The sequence below is a fragment of the Hirundo rustica genome, chromosome 11 (assembly GCF_015227805.2).
Source record: "Hirundo rustica isolate bHirRus1 chromosome 11, bHirRus1.pri.v3, whole genome shotgun sequence".
Taxonomy (NCBI): Eukaryota; Metazoa; Chordata; class Aves; order Passeriformes; family Hirundinidae; genus Hirundo; species Hirundo rustica.
Window position 1 is genome coordinate 428,789 of NC_053460.1, and position 18,783 is coordinate 447,571.

Sequence of the window (18,783 nt, forward strand, 5' to 3'; positions counted from 1 at the left end):
CCGGGCTGGAGGGACCCGTCACGACCCGGCTTTGTTCACAGCCCGCTTCTCCTGCCAGCTGGACGCACCCGCTGGTACACGGCCCCCAAAGCCACACAAAGGCCAAACCTCGGCCGTGCTCTGATGAAGGGATGCCGGAGCTGTGAAACGCTCGGCCTCTCCCAAGCCTGTCCCTCCGGGATCGATCTCCGCGGCGCAAACACACCTCTGGCCCCGGCAGGGCCGGCGCACGCCGCCACCAGCACCCAAGGAAGATGGTTGCCGAAAACTCTCCACCGCAGACGAGAAAGCAACACCGGCAGGGAGACGCTCCCACGAGGGATCAAGCCCCCGCGGAACAACACACAGCGCGTCAATAAAGTTGATGCAAAAGCCCACTAGTCCTTCTTCTGCTTCTCCGCGCAACATTTTTTTTATTATTATTACTGGTATTTCTGTTATTTTGGAAAGCGGAAGGAGGTGTTAACAGGGAAGCTGACGCAGCCAGCTGCGCGTCCATCAGTTTGGGATTCAGCGATCCCCGCTGAAGCCGTTCAAGCACTGGCCAGGCCCAAAGCAAATCTGCCGCTCCTGGCCTCTGGCACGACACCGACAGCAACCGGGGCGGGGGTCAACGCAGAGCGATGAAAGAGGGACACACGCCTCCGCTTTTGTCAGAGCAGCCACCACCGGGCCCCGGCACGCCAGCGACCACGACAAGGCCAGGCGATGGTGCCGGGCACACGGGGCCGCCCGCACCGCCTCGGCCTGCCAAGCGGCACCTTGGCTCGGTCCTGTGGGAACAAAAGGCAGCGGCAGGGTGGGAGGGAGGGTCCGGAGGCTCTGCAGCAAAGGACCGGTGCTGCTGCGGCCGGCACCGCTGCGCGGGAGAGGGGCTGGAGCCAACTTCCTGCTGCCCTCTGTTCCCAGAATGACCGCGTTAAAAAGAAAAGAGGAGGAGAAAAAAAATACAAATACAGCAAAGCAACTTCTGGGGCCAGACGCAGAATTTCACTCCCCTCTAATGTGCCTTTTCTTTGCTTTTGTTCCAGTCGAAGGCAGCCTGCGGAGCGGGGCAGGAGGCAGCTCAGGCAGCCGCACAGGGGAAAGCCCTCGACCGGCGGCAGAGCAGAAGCCTGGCGAGCCTTGGGCCTGGCCGCAGGGCCGGCGCTTCACGGCGGTGGGGATCCCAGCATGATCCTGCTGTCGGGGGCCTGGGATACCCCTCCGCCCCCCTCCCGGCTGCTCCTCGGCTCCCGCTGCTGCGGCAGCCGAAAAGCCACGCTCCGTCTTCGCTCAGCGCCGGACCAGACTGCGCTCCCCTAATGAGGGAGCATTACAATCAGCTTGTAATGCTGAATTTTTAATGCTGCCGAGGGCTCTGTTACATAATAAAGGGGGGAACGGGAGCAGAGGGCGGCCGGTGGGGCGGCCTGATCCCCCCGGCCATGCAGGCGGCGGCCCCGGCCCACCGGCCGCCCCTCGCACCCCCTGACCCGCCGCTTACCGCCAGCGCTGCAGCACGGGGCGCACACGACGCCCATCGGAGCTCCTGCCCTGCCGGGAGGGTTGCACAAACTTTCCTCAAGTGCGTGGAGGGGTGATGCCAAAACGCTGGCTCCGCACTCTGCCGCGGCTCGGCCGGGAAATGATTTAAAAGCAAAGTTCACGAGCATGTTAACGGCATGCTCTCGTATGTCCCCGCACACACGGGCTGCGCTGCGCCGCTCGGTAATACCCTAAGACTGTAAATCTATAACCACTGCAATGATTTAGTGATTAAAAACATGATAACATATTGTGTAACTGCAAACCACAGAATCCCTGCCAACTCTCCTCCGAGATACAGGAACAAAAATACAGAAAATGTGTTGCTCGCAGCGGTCTTCCTAAACTCGATGGAAAGATTTTAATAATAATAATGCAAAAACCCCAAAAAAAACAAACCCCCAAAACAAAAACCCAACCCAGACATCAGAAAAGGCTGGATATAAAGCAAGGCAAGAAAAAAAAAATATTTAAAAGACGTAATTTTAAATACGGATCTTGCTCTAACAAATTACAATCTAAACATGCCTCGCTTTTTTCTCTTTTTAAGTTTGTCGTAACTGGAATAACTGGTCTTGTGTGATGTCTTGCATATTCAAAGTGCTTTGTAATAGGATACGGAGACCAAACCTTATTTGCCTAAACTCAATGGGTTTTATTTTTTACCCTCTCTCCCCCCCCCATTTCTTTTCCTTTTATTTTCCCTCCTCCCCCCCCTTTCTCCCCTAACAAGGGGAGGGTGTGGGGGGAGGCAAAAGGAAGCGAGGGCTTTAAGCTGTAAGGAAAATACCTGAAAGGGGAAGCTGCAATCCGTAATACAGCAAGGAAAGCCAAATATTATACATATATTTTTAAAGGCAGCTATGGGAGTTTTGGCCTCTAAGCAGCCAACTTGACCCCATTTTCTCTATTCTCTTATTTCCTCCGTTGCAGAATTCCTGCACCTTCAGTTGTATTCGAACTCAATGTGACCCTAAGGAGGGAGTCACCGAGTCTCCAGAAAATTGCTCCATATTAAACAGGAGCAAGAAGAGGAGAAAGACAGACAGCCGGCGCAGAGGGGACACGGCTGCGTGAGAGTCCAGGACATACCGAGAGCAGCCCCAAGCATAGCGGGAGAAAGAAACAGACCTTGCTCGGAACCAATTTTTGTTTGTTTCTTTTCTTTTTTTTTTTTTTTTTAAAAGGTGGGGGGGGGCGGGGGACGCGAGAGAAACTGGGGGGGGAAAAAAAAAAAAAAAGACAAAGACACAAACGCAACCCAAATTATAAATAATTCACAGTCCGAATCCCGCGTGTGCGTGGCACCCACGCACGCCGTGCACAGCCAGGGCACACACACGCAGACACACGCTGCCCTCGGAGGGTGCGTGCGGCAGCGGGAACCCGAGCGCGGCGGGTCCCGGCGGGGACCGACAGCGACCCGCGTTTCGCGCAGCGCGATAAGCGCCGGGCGATGCAGCCCCGAGTCATTAACCCCGGCCCCGAGCGGGCTCGGCCTGCGGTGCCGCCCGCCCCCGCCGCGCTCCCGCACCGAGCCGCCCGCGGGGAACAAGAATCGCCGTTACTGTGCGCGGCCAGGCCGTGCGGGCCGCGGGGGCGCGGGGCTCCGCGGGGCCGGGCCCGCCGCCGCCGGGGCAGTTTTCGGCACTTTCTTCGCCCCTTTGTTTTCCGGCGCGTCCCCGGCGCGGAGCGGCGGCGGCCCGGCGGGGTCCCGGGGGGCGCGGGCTCCGCGCGAGGCCGGGCCCCCGCCGCCGGCCCCGCCGCGCACAAAGCGGCCGGGCGGGCGCCGCGCTCGCTGCGCGCCCCGCGGCCATGGCCGGCGGGCGGGGCGGGGGGGGGGTCCGCGGGCGCGTAGCGGCCCCCGCGGCGCCGGCACCTGCGCGTCCCCGGCGGCGGCGGCGGGGCTCCGGGACGGCGAGCGGCACAAAGTTTGCTGGGGGATCCGGGGCGGTGGGTGGGAGCGGACGGGAGGGGGGGGGGGGGCCGGACCAGCCCCATGCAAAGCAGCCCGGGCGCCCCGAGCAGGAGGAGCCCGAGCGGGGGACAGGGCAGAAAAGTTGCCACTTACGCGGTCGCTTGCTCCGGCGGCGGCGGCGCTTTTAATCCCGGGCGGCGGCGCGGGGGCTACAGATCCCATGCAGGCTGCGGCGGCTGCGGCGGCAGGAGCGCGGGGCTCCGCGGAGGGGCCCGGGGCAGCAGCAGCGGGAGCCGGGGGCAGCAGCCGGAGCCGAGCGGGAGCCGCCGCCGCCGCCGCCGCTGCCCAGCAGCAGCATCGTTGTCGGGGAGTTTGCAGCCCCCCGGAGAGAGGGGGCCGCGGGCGGCGGCAGCAGCAGCGGCGGCGGCGGGTCGGGGCGGAGCGGCGGGCGCGGAGCGGAGCGGGCGGCGGGCGCGGAGCGGGCGGCGGGGCTGGCGGTCGCCGGAGCAGGAAGCGCCCGGACTCAGATCTGATGATTGGGAAGAAAAAAAACTCTTTGGATCTTTATTCTGCTAATTAGTTTCCTGCAAAAAATGGCTGATTAGTGCAGTGCGCATGTGCCTCATTACCCAGGCACGACGGGAAGGGCTAATTAGCCACCTTCTGGATCAATAAGATTCAGCCCAGGCGGCGGGGGAGGGAGCGAGCGCGCAGGAGCGGGCGGGGGGAGCGCGGCGGCGGCGGCGCCGCACCGAAACTTGGGGCAAGCGGCCGGCCCCCAGCCCGCGGCGGGGGGGCCCGGCCCGGCCCCGCTCCGCGCCCCGCCGCGCTGCCCCGCTCCGCGCCCTGCCCGCGCAGCGCCGGGCAGGGCAGGGGGCGCGGGGCCGGCCGGCGGCTCCGCACCGCTCCGCGGCGGCGGGACCTCCGCGGGGCCACCTGCCCCCGCGCCCCGGGCGGGGCCGCGCCGCCCCGCGCGGGGCAGAGCCGGGGCGGGCCGACCCCCGCCGCCGCCGAAGTTTCCCCGGGAGTCGCCGGGAAAGTTGCGTCCGGCGGCGAGCGCAACTTTGCGCGCCGGCCCCGCTGCCCGCGGCATCCCCGCGGCGCGGCCCGGCCCCGTTCAAACTTGGCGGCCGCCGCTCCGAGCGGGCCGGCGGATCAATGCGGCCGCGGCCGGCCGCGCTGGGAGCCGGGCTACAGGTTTCACCAGCCATCGCTGGCAACAGCTTTGTCATTTTCTAAAAATAAGAAGCTAAAAGTTATTGTAGAAGAAGGGGCTTTTTTTGTCCCCCGCACAATGTGCCTTTTGTGAGTTTAATGCCATTCTGGGGCTCTCTATAGCCCCGGACAATGGGGAACTCCAGGAGGCGGCTGTGCCTCTGCCTTTTTTCTTTCTTGCTTTCTCTTTTCTTCCCCCCACCCCCTCCTCTTTTTTTCCCTCTTTTTCTTTTTTTCTTTTCTTTTCTCCTTTTTTTTTTTTTTTTTTTTTTTTTTTTTTTTTTAGGAGAGGATGCAACATTCCTCCAGTCCCACCAGAACCTCTGCTTTGATTAAATAAATATTTCTCTAGCCTAACGGTAATGTTTTTCACTTTCTGCTTGGGTCCGTGTCCGATTATTATTTAAAATTTCTACTTTCAGGAGCTTGTCCCTCCCCATTCCAGCCCTAGTGAGAAATGTAGATGATCGCTGGGAACATGGGATTTGAATTTTAGGAGGAGGTGAACCAGTAAAGAGCCTCTATGCAGGCTTCAGGAATATGTTTTTTTTTTTTTTCATCTTTCTATACGAGGCTATTTTTACTATTAGCAGAAATGAATCTGAATTAAATCATGTCTTGAAAATCTAAAGAAGCTCCTTTTTTTTCTCCTCTTTTTTTTTTTTTTTTTTGCCTTTTTTAAAACCTTTTTTTCCCCCCTTTCTTTTCTGTGTGTTTTTTGCCTTTTTTTTTTTTTTTTTTAAATTTTCATAATAACTCAAATAATTATCTTCCTGGTTTGTTTCATAGCTCTGAACAAGGAATGCAGTTGCGGTCAGTTTTTCCATTTGGGAGAACGTTAATGTACATGTATTTTATACTGCAAGGTAATAAACTGCATGTTTGTTAGTACTTATTATAATGAAATGTCTTGAGCTTTCCCTGTTTCTTACCGTGGGGGTTGACATTTGGAATTTTGACAAGTCCCTTTAAGTGGGAAGGGGGTGAAGGAAGAGCACGGGGGAACAGGAATTTGACTGTACTGTTGATGCATTGCTGGAAGTGTCTTGTGTTTGGGAGAAAGTCGCAGGTTTTAAGGCTCGGGGTTCGATAGGTGCCACGGCTCTGTGGATGTTGTACCTGCAGCCCTGGTGTGCCCAGTGACCCAGGCGTGCTGGATGTGTGTCCTGGCGGTCAGATTGACTCCAGAGGGGGATCAGTTTGCATTTAAAGGCTGCCCTTAAAAATCTGTCAGTCCCTGCTTGATTACATGTCTGTCTGGTTTTATGCAGTAATTGTTAATGTACTCATCTTTAAGAAAAAACAAAACCAGAAAAGAAAACCAAAAGCTCCCCACCAAAATAAAAACAACTCCCCCTCCACAAACTCTTAAAAAAAAAAAAAAAAAAAAGGGGGCAAAAAAAAAAAAAAAAAAAAAAAAGAACACAAACAAACCAAGCCCCCCAAAACAGCGCTGTGGGAATCAGAATTTTTTGGGGCTGCTTGGTGCGCTGCCTGGGAAGGTGCATGTAATTTGTAGCTGTTGTTCTTGCTGAACATGAACCAAACGTGGGTTGAGGAAGAAGATGAGGAATAAAGTAACCCTTGTCTTTAGCACTTGGGATAACTTGGAGAAGTGCCTCTTTTTCCCTGAGGCTGTGGATCTGGTGGCCCAGGCTGCGGGTGCAGCCTGTGGCCACACTTTTTGCAGAGCAAAGCAAAAGGAAACGCGTGGGGAAGTTGGGGAGCAAACGAGCGCCTGGATGCTCCAGAAATAGGCACCTCCACAGGGACGTGTGCGGGCTGCAGCCGTGGATGTTGTCCCCGCGCTCGCATCGTGAGTTCGCGCTGTGTGCCGCTGTCCTCTAATTTCCCATGACAACATATGGATCCCATAAAGGCAAACATGCCGAAGTGCATCTGTCTGGGTAGTTAACACAAACCAAACATCCCCTGCTCGGAGATCCCGCTGCTCCTCTGGCCGTGCTGCGCGGAGCCCTCCTGCGACAGCCCCTCGGAGCTCCGTCTTTCTTCTCCGTCACGCTCCCGGGACGAGCCCGAGTGCCCCGGGAGGAGGAGGGCGGCGGGCGCCGGGTCAGAGGAGCGGAGGGGTTAAGCGGGGAGAGGGGCGTGCGCCCTGCGGCCCCCCACCCTCCTGGGAGCTGCTCCAGCCCGAGCAGGCGCTGCCCCGGGGTCAAGTCCTAGGACATCTTTCCCTCCCCTCCTGGCAAGGCAGGAGCTCAGGCTGGGAAGGGAAACAGCAGATGAGCAGAGGGCAGAGATTTGCCCCTCATCCTGGACGCAGACGTCGGGAGGCTGGGGAATGGGAGAGTTCCCAGTTTTCCAGGTTGCAAAGAGAGGTGATGAGGGGAGGCTGTGTGTGAAAAGAAGGGAAGGAACAAGTGACGGCTGCGGGACCAGCGGATAAACCACTGCGCAAACACCGAAACACAGCCAAGGAATTAAGGGATAATTCGCACAGAAATCGTTAGGTATGATTACATGTATGTGCACGTGTGTGTCATCTAAAAATTCTACTTCCCGTAAGATTTCTTTGTTCTAGGCAAAAAAAAACAAGCTGGTTGCTAAAATATAAAAAGGGGCTTCCCTTACTTTAATTAGAAATTTTGATACAGCCTCATCTGCAATTGTGTGGGTGCCTCTTGTTTCTGTATGTGTATCTGCATATGCATAGATGGGATTTTGGGTTCAAATAGCTTTTAATGTGCTTAGCAGAAAGAAGCTCTTAGTATCAGATCTGCAGGGAAAATAAGACTGATTTTTCCCATAGGAAACTTGCTAAAGACACAGCTGAATTATTAGATTAACCCATTTTTTTGTCTCATGGCATATCTGATGTATTTGCGCAAAGATTTGTATCATTTCATTTCTGTGTTATTTTGAACAGACGGAACGAATAGCGGCACTTTAAAGGGAAGTTATTATTTGTAGAAATGTATACAAATTAAGAGGAACAACTTTGAAGCAAAACGTTTTTCCAAGGCAGTGAATATGGCTTTCTGGACAGAACTCTCAGCAAGAATGGTTTTTATCTTTTAACATGTGAAATGGGGATGAGCAGCTCTGGTCCCCTGGGTTCTGCAGGGAGATCAGGTCCTCCCCTGGAGACATGACCTGACTGCCAGGGGCTCAGGAGGCAGGAGTGGGCCAGATTTGCATAGGGCTGTGGTGACAGCACTGTGCTCGGCCGAATTCTTAGGGATCCATGAGCATATCCCTTTGCTCGCCGCCCAGCACGGGGGGACTGGGCCAAGGCTCTGCAGTGCCAGAGGCTGATGGGGCACAAGGGGCTGATGTATGGGGAGAGCTAAAAAAGAGTTCCAGGCTATCTTTTAAAATCCAGGCTTTCAAAATTATTGTTGGGAGGGGGGAGATCCAGTTTAGAAAAAGTCTCCATGATATCATCCACTTCCATAGCTGTGTGCTTCTTGGAAATGTGTCTGAAGAATCAGAACAAAGCATGGAAGGCCAGAGTCCTTGAAGGAGCTCCAAATGATAAAGTCTGCCATTCATTTTAAACACTGCGTGCATTGTGGAAACACAGGTCAATTTGAAGGCATTTGTCAGATTTCCAGTTCCCTCCGCTCCTTTGCAATGGAAATTTGCAATCAAATCCCTGTGCTGGAGTTAGGGTGTCTGCCTTGGTCAGTTTGTATGACTCTATGCGCAAAGCACTGGCCAGGTAAGCTAGCTTTTCCTTTGGAAAGTTTGTCTGTGTGGAGTTGAGCAGGAGAAGGGGGGAAGGCTGCGGGGAATCGAGCTGGAGCAGATGCGTTGGTTCTGGGTTTGGCAGGGGGAAAGGGCAGGCAGCCGCCGCGATGGATTGCACGGGGCTTGCTGAGCCGCAGAACCGAGTTGATACCATTTAGAGACGCCCAGCAAGAAGCATGGAAAGGGATATTCCAGCAGCAGCACAGTCATTGTTGGGATGCAAAAATGCAGCACGGCTGGAGAGCCACACTGCTGAGCAATTTCAGCCAGATAGCAGGGATTTCTTCTGGAGTCATGTTTGACTCCTCAGTTACTGGGGGGGCTGCTGCCCTTATTCCTGAGACATGGGGATGCTGGAGGGGAGAGACTATTGCTCTAGAAGAAATGCTGCAGGATTTGGGGCGGTTTGGGCTGGGGGAGATGTTCAAAGGAACACTTATTCTTTTGTTCCCAATATATTTCAGGGTTTTACCTGATTATTAAAACACACTGTGCTCTAGGCAGTGGCAGTGACAGGACCTCTGTGGGCTATTCTGGCTGTCCCCAAACCTGGCAAGGCTGCTGCAGTCAGGCTGAGTAAACACCCCTCAGTCAGACAGCAGGTTTGTAACATGCATTTGCTTGTTTTGCAGGCTGTAACACGAGTGGATGTGTTTGCTATGGAAATAAACACTTGGAATACATCTATATGTTTCTTGGCTTTTTGAGAGAAATGAAGAAAAAAGTCTTGGCATTTAATTATGAGGCACTAACCTGATAAATATTGAACATCATTTCTTTGTGAGCGGCTCCATGTGCTCAGAGTACTCTATGGATGTATTCCACAATTGCACTTATTTAATGCCTGTATCGCCTCGTGCCTATTGTATTTATGTTGTCATCAATGTCAGATTTTAATTAAACAATTAAATCACTGTCACAGTAATTTCCCTAGAAAACTATTTTAAATGAAAAATCCCACAATAAATGTTTGGGAACCATCTTAAAGGGAAAAAAAGACGGAAATAAGTTACAAAATAAAATTACAGTTCCCCCAGAATTAAGGAAAAAAACCTCATTTTCCGCCTTGAGAAGAATTCTGGACTACAGGGTGGTTTCCACAGAATTCAGAGTGTGTCAGCAGGGAGACCGAGACACCTTGGCTTGTCTGGGGGCTGGTGTGGGTGTGTCGGGCGCAGCGGTGGCGCAGGGACCCCGGCCCAGGGCTGGTACTTCCTGTGCTCCCCCCTCTGCTGGGGCCAGGAGCAGTGACAGCAACGCCACCCTCTCATCTCCGTGCCAGCCAGGTACCAAATGCTCCTTTAGAAAATAGTCCATCAGCCTTCTTCCCTCCGACTTTTTTCAGAATTAAGCTGGAGATTTGCAGGAAAGCCTGCATTGAATTATTCACCAAGTTAAGCACCAGCACCAGCTGCACTTACTATATAGTAACCACGTCCTCCACCCCTGTGTTGTAAGCAGATCTGACATAGCATCTTTGCTGCAGTTAATCAAACAGTTCATCCTTATCTCTTTGTAAATATCTGCTCTTATTCCTCTAAAACCTGTACTTTGCACAGAAAAATCACAAACACGAGATGCAAAATTCATCGGACAAGATATCTGCAGGAATCAGGCTCGCAGCCGCACGCCACGATATTACCTGTATTTAACATAAGCACATCTGACATTTGCGGCGCGTATGGAAGCCGGGGGCCCGGGCGGCGGTGGCAGCCCCGTCCCCAGCGCCACCCGGCCGGCAGAGCTTCCAGCGGTGCCCCGGGAGGGCAGCAGCGCGGGCTGGGGCTCGCTGTGCCCCCGGCTCCCCCAGCACCCAGCCCCGGGGGATGGCTCCCACCCCGGCACCCTTCCTGCCGCGGGAATCCTGGACAGTGTTCCTTTTAGCTCCGCACTACGTTTTTATTGGAATGCAGCTCTGCAGATTGGGTTATGGCTGGGCTGCGTGTGGTTTCTGTCAGCCCTGAAGTGTTTTACAGCTGGAGATGATTTGGGGGGGGAGGGGGCACATGCAGCCTGTCCACAGCCAGGTCTGATGTTCGTCTGCTGCTGCCTCTCTCATTTTTTTGCTCTGTCTCTCCATCAAAAGGTGAGGTTGGCACTGGAGGGAGCGATGACGACAATGGCAACACCAGGTCCATCCCTGCCTGCTCCTCGTTTGAATTTGGTTCTCCCAAAAGCAATTTGCCAGCATTTCCCTTTTCCTCCTGTGGCCAAGCAAACCCAGGTACCCGGTGTGCTGCGCCTGGGCGGGGCAGCCCGAGGCCTGTCCTGCAGGCCCTGCCCTGGGGCGACTCCTGCCCCTGCCAGCTCCTCCTGTGAGTCCAAGCCCCTAACCTAAATTCAACCAGCAAACCCCAAAGCACTACCTCCATCAGTCCACAACCCCCTGGCCGGGCAGATCCCTCGCCTGGACCCATCCAGGGCCGCCCGCACTGTGCCCAGAGGCTCTGCCACCTGAAGGGCCTTGGCAGAGCACATGCAACCAGAAACACGTATTTTTATATATGGGAAAGGGGAAAATGGAAGAGGTTGCACAGAACCCTCCTCCAAGCAGGAGAGGCTGTGCTGGAGGAAAGTATTGCTCATAATGACACTTAAGCCCAGACACTTGAATGCTAAAGGTTAAACTTACATTCTTCAAGAAAGGGCTCCTTGCCAGCTTGAACTGTGTTGTGTGTTCACTATTGCCTCCTCCTCCTCTTCATCCACTGTCAATCCACTTTTGGTATGTGTTGAAATAACTGAGGTTTTGGGATGGATTTTTTTCCTCCCCTAATGTCTGTTCTCTGTACCAGTTCTCAGCCCTATGTCTGTCACAGAGCTAAAAAAAAAAAATAAAAGTCAGTTTAAGGCCTGTACAAAAGTGGAGCGTCTTTTTCTTAGCTGCAAACTACTGTAGTTCCAATTCATCAAAGACCAGCCTCAGCATATGTTCTGTCCTCCAGTGATACACAGTTCACATAGAACGCCAGCCTCCACCTCCTGTCTTCAGCTGAATAACCAGAACCTACATCCTGACAATCAGACTAAAACTGGAATTAAAATACACATTGAAAGACTGATATATACAGTAACAATAGGGTGGCAAAATCATTTTGGGGACAATCCCCACCAGGGCTGGAGACGAAACTGATGGCAATGCTTCCAAATGCTCAAGCCAAGGAAGAAGAAACAGGAAAATGCCCACCCAGGAGTAGCACTTCAAGATGAGCTTCAGCATAATATGAAGAAACAGACATGCAGTTTGGATGATGTATTTAAACCTTACTGATCAAAGAGCACCTTCTCCCTATACTTTCATGCTTCTCCCCAGAGATATTTCCCATAAAAAAAAGAATGGAAATAATATTACATTGTGCATGCCTTCTAAAGCAGCCCCTTTACACAGCCTCATGCAGGCTTTTCGGAGAGAATCAGTCAGGTGGAAGCACAGAACACGGATCCCTACATCTCAGCAGCAGCAGCAGGTAGAGGAGACCCAGACAGAAGGCTGGATCAAAGGCTTTGAGGAGGAGCATGGAAAAGAGCCAGAGTGAGCTTCAGAAGTCAAATGCAATTTTTACTTGGGTTCAGAGATGATAAAAGGCCAGCGATGTTCATTTTCCTGCTTCCTGCAGCACGGGAACGGGGGGCTGCAGGGCTCCGCAGCTCGCTGCAGTGTATTTCTTGGCACAGCCCTAATTGTATCTCCCGGTCCCAGTGGAAGTTCACGCTTTTTAATATCTCTTATTGCTTCTGCAATTGCTGCCACCAGTCAGCAATCACAAACAGGAAGCCGTGAGTCAGCAGAGCCATAACCCGTGGGCTGACAGCGGCCAGAGAGAGGGACGCTCCTGGAAAACACGGCAAGGGCCGAGCCGGCCAGGCCCCGCGGGAATGGTGACTGGACAGGCCCAGGGAGCTCTGCGGAGCCTCGGTTCCTAATTCAGCCCTTCAGCTTACCCCAAAACCCGGCACAAAGGCCGTGCTGCCCTGGGCCTGAGCGCCTTCGGAGAGGTTTCCCAAAGCCGGTCCCCAGTGCTCAGGGCAGTCATGGCAGGGTGAGAGCACACAAGGACACGGGGCCCAGTTGCCTCTCTGTGCTCCAAAAAGCAGATTTTTTTACCCCGTTAGGGAGAGGGAGGGCAGAGGAGGCAGCAGTGACCCCTCAGCTGGGATACATCGGCGTGACCCCGTTTTCACACCAGCGGCGCCCAGGGCTTGGCCACACCATGGCTCACGTAGCGCCGGGAAGCAATGATCTATTCCCAGCCTGGTTTCGTCTGTTTTCTAACTGTATTTAGCAGCGGGCTTACTCCAGACTGAGCCTGCGTGAGTAAGTGTGTATGTAAGGGTTGAGGATTGGCTGCAGCAGGCAGAGGGTTTGCTGAAAGGCTTGTTAAGGAAGCACTACTGACCATGCAATCCAATTACATAATGCTTCAAAAAATAACCGTGCTGGGAGTTGGGTCTGGGTAGCGCATCTTGGCAGCAGAAAGAGGTATCAAATGTTCATCTTCCAAACCAAAGGCTGACAGTGTATTTGTGCCACAATGTGACACTGCACCTCGGCTGTAAACTGCTCTAAAGAGGAAACTTGCTTCCAGGGGAAATGCCTGCTGTTCCCTTTCAAGGCAGTGCTGCACCCTGCAGACCGACGTTATTTGAGTCCTTGTAAAATTACCACTAATCTCTGCACTCAGGATGCCTCATGTTTTATGGGCACTCGTATGACGGCAGCTTTGTTTTCTGGGGGGAAAGCAGAGCGCTGAGCAGGGAGAAGCAGGCACCTGGCCGTCAGCAGTGGCTCTGGGGGTTCTCCTCAGGTCCCTGCCTTACAGTTCCTCTCTTGCCACTCTGGACAGGACAGGCATACAGATGATGATGGATAATGTCTGGAAAAAATACCCCCTCCTGCCTGAGAAAGTTCCAGATCCAGATCCAGTCCCACTCCAGGCAGAGCCTGCGTGGAGCTGTGCATCCCTTCTGCCGGGATGGATGCTGGCCGAGGGGACTGAAGGCTCAAGCTCCAGGATGGCTCCATCCACACACTGTTTTGGATGACGGGGATTCAGAGACCCCGTCTCCGAACAGCACCGGTAGCTTCTATCCTAGTTGCCAACTGAACTGCTGGGCTGCTCCGAAGGCGTCGCAGAGAAGGCGCATTTCTGGTGAATGAGGCAACAGCAAACCAAGGATATTCTTAGCCGCCGCGCAGCTGCCGGTACCTGAGCTGTAGGGCTCGGCTGCCGGGGATGCTGCCTGAGCCGCGGCGGCTCCGGCCCCTGTCCCCGCCCGGGCAGCGGGGGCTCCCTGGGCCGGATCGCACCCGCGGCCGCCGGGCGCTGCCCACGCCGGGAGCCCCGGGGCAGCGGCGCGGGCGCGAAGGGGTTACGGGCGGCTCGTCCGGCCCGGCCCGCCCCGCCGCCTTCCCCGGCGGTTCCCGGCTGTTCCCGGCTGTTCCCGGCTGTTTACCTGGCAGCGCCGGCCCCAGGCCGCGCTGACATCACCGCCGCGCCCCCTCCCTCCGCCCGCGTCCCTCCCTCCGGCCGCCCGGGCCCGCGGGGCCGCGCCCGCCTGCAGCCGTGCCCCGCTCGGCCCCGCCGCCGCCCCCGGGCCCGGCACACGGTGCCCGCCGCTGCCCACCCACCTGGCTGCCACGTCGCAGCCGCGGGCTGGCCCGGGGCCGCCGTGCTGCCGCTGCTCCCCGCCGGCAGCCTCGCCCCGGGCTGCCCCGGGCCCGGCACACCGGCCGCTCCGGCAGGGCCCCGGGCCGCCGCGGGCCACGGCCGGCGGCGCAGGTGCTCGCCCCTGCGGGGGCTGCTTGCTCCGGCCCGCGGCGGAGCTGCTCTGTGGATGCTTTCTTGGTGCATTCGGGCAGGGAGCCAAAGTATGCAGCTTAAAGGAAATGTTTAATAAAGACACGGGAGCCTCAAACTGTTTATTTTTCCTTGCAGAAAGGTGGAGAGACGATGTCCCTGGAAACGCCGCCGAGCCAGGCGCGGGCCGGGGGCCGAGCCGGGGCTGACACTGCCTCTCACCTCTCCCTCCCCTGACAGCCCCGGCCGCGGGGTCATAAACCGTGGGGGGAAAAGGCAGCCTATTAGTTACTCTATTAAGTCTCCATTAGTTAGGTGTGAACTCATTACTCTAATATACCTGGAGGTGGGATCCCACTTGCAGGACATTAGCGCCGCAATAAGCACGTTTACCACCCGAGCCGGACCGAGCGAGGGAGAGGATGGAGCCGAGGCGAGGAGCCTCTCGACACCTGGAGCAGCACCGCCGCAGAAAGCGCTTCTTGCCACGCCTGCCCCGGGGCACTGCAACCTCTCCCATGCACGCTTCCTCCCTGTCCCCTGTCCCCGCGGTCGTTCCCCTGTGAGCAGTCCCTACAGCACCCCTCGAGACCTCCCCTTCCTGCAGTAGCGACCGGGCAGCCACGGAAACACTCTGCTCATCTGCTCACCTGGTGAGTGCCTGCACCACGGGAAGCTGCTCTCCCAGCCTGTTGTAGAATCAATCATTTAGGTTGGAGAAGTTCCCCAGCACTGCCAAGGACACCAGTAACCCGTCCCCAGGTGCCCCAGGTGTATCCACACAGCTTTTAAATCCCCTCCAGGGGTGATGACTCCACCACTGACCTGGGCAGCCAGAGCAAAGGCTGGACAGCACTGTCAGTGGAGAATTTTTTCCTAATCACTTCATCATGGAATATCCTGAGCTGGGAGGAACCTACAAGGAATATTATCGAGTGCAATTACAGGCCCTGCACAGGACAGAGCCAAGAATCCCACCACGTGTCTGAGAGCTTTGTCCAGCACCTCCTGAATGTCCAGTCTCAACCTCCCCTTGGCCTTTTCACGTGCTGGTGCTTTGTGACAGGAGCAGTTCTGCTATCTGCAGCTGAGCACCCTGTGAGGAACTCAGGCAAACTAAATAACGAGCTTATAGGAAATCAATTAATTAATAACAGACAGGATGCAGGAGCAGGGCTTAAAGGGGTTTGCTGAGTTAGCACAATGAAAAATTTGATTGTGTGTAGGAATCTGTAGAACTTTTTCTCCACCTTTTCAGTCAGCTTGAACACGCCAACACGAGCTACCCGAGCCCCTCGCAGACAGGAACTGTTTGTCCTGCAGAACACAAAGACTCTGCACCGTCTCCTCCCCATCCTTACTCACACTTCAAGGCTGCACAAAAGCACAGTCCATGCAGAACTCTTCCCAAAGCTAATTTTTAAGCCCATTTGTTCCTAAATAGTGCTAAACTCTACACAATCCCTGAAAAAGGCTGTCCAAAAGCACACAAGTTGGATTTTAAAAATTATTTCAGGAGGAAGCATGGTCTTGTTTCTAAGATCCTTGGCCAAAAAGAGTACAAAATTAATGGTATTAGGTGCCTAAAAATACTCTTGAGGATCTGGGAGTTGGAACAAGGGCTGGGATTCTATTCCTAGCTCTGCCACAGACTCACTGTCTGCAATGAAGGACCAGCTCAGACGGGACACGGGGTATGGTGGGAGTGCCCAGAAATGCACTTCAGAGCTCACCCCCCTCCACTTTTTGCCCTATTTTCCCAGCCTGTACAATGGGTGCGAAAGTGACTCTGACGGAGCAGAGCACATGAGATGGGATGCTGGGGTGATTCCTCCTGGTGTGTTTCCAGAGCACCATGAAACCATGTCCTTTCACAGTGCCCCACTGATCAAGCTCACCTGCCCTTTTATTCCTTCCCTGTTTCTTTGGAATTAAGTCTTAAAATTCAAAACATCAGCAGGTACAAATAATTATGATTAAAAAAGAAACTGCCTGCCCGAAAAGTGCTTTCCCCCTCCCAGCAAACACAGCACTTCCTTGCACTGTATTCCTGGCCAGTGGCAATTTGTCTATTGTAAGGATGCTCAAGTCCAGTGCCCTGCAAAATTAAATCTGCCCAGTATTAAATCTGTCTCTTTATTGCCCTGAACAGGAGAGACAGGCATCCTTAAGATGCAACACTTGTTTTTAGCCCTGGAAAATCCTGAAATATTCACCTTTTAATATGTTATAACTAGTAAAATTGTTTCATCATGTAAAAATCATTTTATGGATCTCTCTCACCCTCTTTTACTGTTACCCTGTTAACTAAGGTACCTGTTTATACATGGAATCCTATACAAAAATGGAGTAAAATTATTGTTAAAAGTTTCTAAAATTTGAACAAGTTACTAGTGGCAGGATGCCCAATGGAAAAACAACAGTCCATCAGCAAAGCCTGAGCTGAACTCACTGGTGGCCCCTCTAATTACAAAATAGGAACAAAAAAGGAATAAAAAAAGAATGCTACATTGACAGAATCTCAAATCCCTGTGTGTCTTAGCTATGAAACCACTTTCAGCACAGTAATTTAAACTGCTAGACGGAAGATTCAAAATAGCATATTTCAGTGATAAATGGTAAAGTTTATGCCCCAAAGTTGCTTTTACACCAGCATGAGGCACTGAGATGGGCCAGAATCCTCCAGACTGAGTCCTGTACGGATCCCAGACCCTGCCAGGTTCTGCCATCAGTGAGAGTATTCCAAGAGAAATGAAAACCCAGGCAGTGAAAACCTCTGCTCATCCCACAAAAGGGGGAAAGAGACTGACGTTTCTATGGGTGATTCTGTCTGATGAAATCAAGTATTTAAATGACTTCTATTTACACAGGATTTTGAGAAATAATGCTAATTTGCAGAATTGGCATCTGGGGTATGAGTATACATACCCTGGGAGAGCACTTACGGAGCCTTTGTGAAGCTAAGTAATAAACGCTTTGTCTTCACCACACTATTTATGGGTTGCTTGGGGGCATCCTGCTCTCCTCCTGCCCCTACCTGGGCATAAAATTATTGCCCAACTAGGTTTTAATCAGAGCAACAGTAAATCTGAATGACCACACATGCACAGCCATTCCTGCTCCCTGATGTCCAGCATTAATTATAAAGTGAGACTGTTTACACAGTACATACCACTTTCCTGACTTCTTTCTTGTTTATGTCTGAACCTTTATGGACATAAAACTTTGGAATTTGCTTTTGGAATAAAACTGCAATTTGAGTGGCAATAACTGTGTTGGAAAACAACTCAGCTCTTGCTCCCCGGGTGCCGTGGTCACGGCAGGTTTGCGCTAGAGCCTCTCCCACTGGAGCGTGTTGGTTCGGGTCATCTCCTTGCTGTCCCAGCTGGATGGCTCCTCAGAAACTGCAGCTAGAGACAGCTCACAGCAAACACTCCAGCTTTCCCTCCCAAGTCCCTTCCTTCACTTGCCCCCCCGGCTCCCCTGTGCATGCCCCACAACCCGGTCTGGGGTTTGTGGTGCTTCCCCCGTGCCAGGCTGGGCTTCAGGTCCTCACCCCTCCCCTCCCAGTGCACTGACCTGGCAGCCTCTTTGCCCTACAGACAGAATCCTGTCCCATGCTCTAATACACCAAAAGGGAATTTTTTCTTGCACACTAAGTCCTTGCAAACAAGAGATGTCCATCGTACGCCACACACAAGTGAGGATACCCATAGTAAAGTTACTCATGCTTCACAAGCACTAAATTATTCCTTGTCACACTGGCCTGGCTGCTCTTTTTGTCAGGCTGTCACACAATAAATTAATATGTTGGCTGTTTGGGGCTGAGAACTCTTCTATTTGTTCAGTAAAACAGGTACTGCACACCCCGGGCACCATACAAAAATAATAAATTACCATAGCACACAGGCAAGGTATTACTTGTCTCCCTCCTTGCCTTTACTTTATCCCCTTCATCCTCTGCCTTTCCTCTGATCAATTCATCTTCCATTTACTTTCTATTTCTGTCTGGAGGTTTCACTCTAATACACACTGCTCCGATATTCCAACCATGCCACCTGCTCCAGAAGTACAACTACAGAGACTCCACTGATGTCAAGAAGGGGAAATCAACAAAAGTTCGAGAGGAGAAGAAATAACATATATACTGCATCCTGCAAGAGTATTAGGAAAAAGAAATCGAGCCTCTACCTGGTGCTGTCTCCGATGCTGACTTGGATGCCTCCTGATTCTGCCGGGCTCCCTGTACTCTTCACATCCAGCACAGAAATGTGGAGACTCCGTAGCCAGAGGAACTCAACAGCCTTCTCTGTGTAGGCAGGTTGGGAAGCGTTTCACCCAATCTCCCTTGTAGGTTAAAATGTCTTTTAATTCTGGTGGGCTGTGTTGAGATGGGAATGAATAAACTCTCTCTTCATTTTAGCGTCCAGCTCATGGAAGCTGCGCAGGCTGGATGTTAAGTCTGTCCAAATTCCTTTCCTCTTTGGCAAGGTTATCCTACCTACAAAAATAAGAATTAAAATTAAGGTTTTGTTTGGCTTCTTACAAGTTCAGATCCTGCCCCACGTTTTCCAGGACACAGTTCCAACCCAAGTTTTAGCCCACAGGCTCCCC

The 18,783-nt window shown here is 53.5% G+C and overlaps 1 protein-coding gene across 1 annotated transcript in view; it reads right to left on the reverse strand.

Annotated features, from left to right (window-relative positions):
- The window catches only part of ZFHX3 (zinc finger homeobox 3), a 137,690-nt gene extending 119,225 nt beyond the window's left edge, over nt 1-18,465 (reverse strand). The window contains 1 exon segment of the mRNA XM_040075073.2: nt 18,361-18,465. The gene's annotated coding sequence lies outside the window, so the exon portion shown is untranslated.
- Nucleotides 18,466-18,783: the final 318 nt, after the last annotated feature.